Genomic DNA, 4,650 nt, shown 5'->3' on the forward strand with positions numbered 1-4,650 from the left:
AAAAAAAAAAAAAAAAAAAGACTGGGCCGGGTGCAGTGGCTGGCCGGGCCTGGTGGTTCAAGCCTGTAATCCCGGCACTTTGGAAGGCCTAGACGGGCGGATCACGAGGTCAGGAGATGGAGACCATCCTGGCTAACATGGTGAAACCCCGTCTCTACTAAAAAATACAAAAAAATTAGCTGGGCGCAGTGGCGGGCGCTTGTAGTCCCAGCTACTCGGGAGGCTGAGGCAGGGGAATGGCGTAAACCCGGGAGGCGGAGCTTGCAGTGAGCTGAGATCCGGCCACTGCACTCCAGCCTGGGCGACAGAGCGAGACTCCATCTCAAAAAAAAAAAAAAGACTGTTAGAATTGTGTGCATGGAAGTAATTAAGGTACATCATTACTATAGTTTAAAAGCTATACATGATAAGACATTTTGTTTTTACTGAATGATCTATTCCCCATCGCAAGGCAAGCATAAATAAAATTAGATTAATGTAGCATGTGGCATCACAGTCTCTTAGAATTTGTTTCATCTATTTTATTTTATTGAATATTGTCTATATTTTCGGTTATCCTGTTTGAAGTAAAAGGACAAATAAAACATGGCCAGCGAAAAAAATTAATTAATCCAACTATAAAAGCAACAAATATACTATTAATTGCTAGATCGGTTGTGGCAATAATTAATAATTAAAGATTAAGAGGTAACATAAAATGTTGGCGTTAGCACACACAATGTTATCTATTTGTCATTTCAAACTTTTATGATCTTTCTAGGATAAAAGACATTTTTCTATGACATGAACAAATTATCTCAAAGCCAGATATGTGCTTGGTGAGGACAGAAAAATGGTCTTCTTAAATGAAATGAGTAATTATGTGTTCTATCTTCAAAATTCTTTTTTAAATGTGTTGAAAATTAAAGCATAAACTAGTATCTATTTTTACAGAAGAGATTTTTGGGTATACTATTCTGATTTGATATACTATTCTCATTTGACAGGTTCTAAAGTGATGGATTTCAACTCAAATATTGGTTTTCCTTGAAAAGCACATAAATTAATACTATTTTTCCTTTAAAACAATTTAACGCACATTTGATTCTCATTACTTACAGCAGTTATGTTCAATAAAGTCACTACAACTCTGGATTAACAATAGTGAACCACTGACCCTATGGGAAATACTAGGTTTAGGTTCCTACAAACCTCACAACATCTTCGTCAATTAATCAACATATAATTTCATTTTATGTGTGCTTCTGTTTAAAGAATATGTGTATACATATATATTAACAGAATATATATGATACATATAACATCACATGTTATATGTTATATTCTTAATAAAACATACACATACATTCTTTAAACAATGTAAGTATACTTGATTCATTAACATTATACTCAGGGCCAACAGCACTATAGCTCATGCCTGAAGGAAGCCTGTCTAACACACATATTTTTTTCAATAATGCACATCATAACATTTTACTTTTAGGAAAACCAGACAGCACTTCCGCACAGAGAGCCACTGTAAACAGTGAGATCATCAACAAAAAGTACAAACATGCGAAACCATGTCATGAAAGGGCACTTGTTTATTGCATGAGAGCTGAAAAAAGATAACAGAGCACAGCCAGGTTCATCCTTGGGTGTGAATGTGCACACTGGGCAACTCCAACTGTTCACATGTGAAAAATTACATACAAGTATTGATTTTGAAGTCACAAATAAACGTTAGTGAGTAGGCAAATTAGCAAATACTGAAACCATGAATAAGGAAGATCGACCCTATAAAATGTTAAGTACGTACATGTCGTGTTTTCTGTTATGTGAAAATATGCTCAATGTGGTGCTGTGTTCAATAGTGTCAGCAAATTGCAGTAAAGATTGCTTGACACCGGCCGGGCGCGATGGCTCAAGCCTGTAATCCCAGCACTTTGGGAGGCCGAGATGGGCAGATCACGAGGTCAGGAGATCGAGACCATCCTGGCTAACACGGTGAAACCCCGTCTCTACTAAAAGAAATACAAAAAACTAGCCGGGCGAGGTGGCGGGCGCCTGTAGTCCCAGCTACTCGGGAGTCTGAGGCAGGAGAATGGCGTAAACCCAGGAGGCGAAGCTTGCAGTTAGCTGAGATCTGGCCACTGCACGCCAGCCTGAGCTCTGACACAGAGCGAGACTCTGTCTTCAAAAAAAAAAAAAGAAAAAAAAAAAAAGATTGCCTGACACCTGAAAATGCGACCTTTCACCTCACAGTGACCTGTCAGAATTTCCCTCCGGTTCAAGGCTGAATAATGTCCCATTATATGTGTGTGCCACATTTTGTCTATCCATTCATCTATCAATGAACACTTGGGTTGCTTCCACTTTTTGGCTCCTATGAATAACGCTGCTATGAACATGGTGTAGAACTGCTTCACAATTTCATTGTTTTCGGCGGGGCCCGGTGGCTCACACCTATAATCCCAGCACTTTGGGAGGCCAAGACGAGCAGATCACTTGAGCTCAGAAGTGACCAGCCTGGCCAACATGATGAAACCCTGTCTCCAGTAAAAATACAAGAAAGTTAGCTGGGCATTGTGATACATGCCTGTAATCCCAGCTATTCAGAAGGCTGAGGCAGGAGAATTGCTTGAACCTGGGAGGGAGAGATTGCAGTGAGCCAAGATCACACTACCGCACTCCAGCCTGGGTCACAGAAGGAGACTCTGTCTCGAAAACTAATAATAATTTTCATGTTTTCTATATCATATGATCACATTGTTTATGGCTAATTAAAGAGTACATCAAGCTCCCCAAGCTTTATCATCCTACAGATAAACGTCGGGTTACAATGATGACAATAATCCACACTTTACTACTGACCATTCCCCCTTACTTACCCAGATGGAACCCCGGCCTCCTTCCTCACCCAGATATTTCCTAGAGAATATCTCACATATGCTCACATTCGCCTCTCCCTTCAACTACCCCCACTCCACCACTGTACAGGAAAGTAAAGTTCCTGTGACTCACCTGTTCACTCCAGACCCTCAACTACTCCACAAACCCTGGGGCCTTAAGGCAATGTCATAAAGTGATTCTCTCCTCTCCCTTCATTATATCCACACTCTTGTTCCACAGCAAAGGTGAATGAAGGAGTTGATCCAACAGGCTAGAGTGCTGCCTCGTTAAGAAGAGAAAGAGTAAGACCACAAATACTCAAACAGTAATAATTTAGAATTGTTGTGACATCTATGAATGATGATAAGGTAGAAGTGTTTATTACCAAGGGAAGGTTGAATTTCCTTCAACATTCTTCCCTTCCTACTGTGGAATCTTAACTAGATCTACGATAAAAAGCTCTGTCTACTTAGATGATACTCAATCTACAAAAGGTTTACAAACAGTTCTGGTTTTGGCTTGTCCAAGGCAGAACAAGCGTGAGAATTCTTTCCCTGTGACTGGAAGATTTCACTAGCTCCTCATTCACTCACATCCTTCTGACGTTCGGAGGTGCCCTATTGGAAAAAGTGCCCTTCACGTCAAGATTCCTGAATACATAGTTGGCATTTACTAGCACTTACTGGATGCCAGGCTGAAGGCTTTATCTCCTTAATCCTCAGAATATCCTTACGAGCATTTACATATGAGGAAAAGTAAGGTTTGAAGAGGTTACGTAGCTTGCCAATAGGAACTCAAACTGGGACTCGTTTTCTTTAATGCATTTCAGGGTTTTATTTGTATATTAAAAAAAAAAATTCCAAATCAGATTTCTTTCCTTCTTTAGGAAACTTTCTTTTCGTGTTCTAAGTAAAATGGTCTTTGTATTTTACTAAAAAGGGCCCCCAGCTGTGCATACACGATCTAGAGAAAACCTGTTATTAATGCATCTCTGAAGCATATTTAAAATCATTAAAATTATATAGTTTCTTTTCGTACTTTCTTTTATTTCTTTCCTTTATTAAATTTGAATGATTAAAGTTTAATTCTTGGACTTAACCTTTGCCAACAGTCTTCTCTTCCTTCCTACCTCAACTGCTCCGTCCCATGGTTACTCCCTAGGACCTGACTCAAGCGCTCCCTCTTCATCCAACATCATTTCCAGAGCTTGTCACTGTATCCACCCACACTTTCCCTGGCACACACAGACAAACCGCAACAGCGGCTTGACCGTGTCCTCCACTTCACTTACTGCACCCAAGCAGCTGAACATGATCCCACACCAGATTGACAGTGCTTCGAGTCCTGGTCACCCGGCTCAGGTGTGCCCTAAATGCAACTTGATATTTACACTGCTGCATTTCTCTCGCCCATTCCCTTTCCCATGCCTCTGTTCAAGCATTTCATACCTTTCCTCTAGCCTCAGACCTCCATACCCTCTCCCCCATCTTGATTCTCAGCTGACGACCTAACTTCATATTCCACTGAGAAAATCAAAATTATCAGAAAATAATTTCTAGAAGTGCCAACCTCTGCCCCTACTGCATTTCATGGATAAACTGACTTGGTATGGATAAACTGACCTGCTTGGAGGGAAACCCAGCTCCTCACGTCATCCCACCCCGTCTTGCATATATAAGGACAGTAATTCTCTCCTTTTTTGCATCATTTAATCTCTTCCCTCAAGTGGATTATTCTCAGCCCATGGTGGTTTTTTTTTTTTTTTTTTTTTTTTTTTTT

At 40.3% G+C, this 4,650-nt stretch overlaps 1 protein-coding gene across 2 annotated transcripts in view; it reads right to left on the reverse strand.

The window, feature by feature from the left end:
• The window catches only part of DGKH (diacylglycerol kinase eta), a 195,681-nt gene that overhangs the window by 174,332 nt on the left and 16,699 nt on the right, over positions 1-4,650 (reverse strand). The gene's annotated exons all lie outside the window — the stretch shown is intronic.

The sequence above is a fragment of the Rhinopithecus bieti genome, unplaced genomic scaffold (genome assembly GCF_001698545.2).
Source record: "Rhinopithecus bieti isolate Rb0 unplaced genomic scaffold, ASM169854v2 scaffold_32955, whole genome shotgun sequence".
Lineage (NCBI taxonomy): Eukaryota > Metazoa > Chordata > Mammalia > Primates > Cercopithecidae > Rhinopithecus > Rhinopithecus bieti.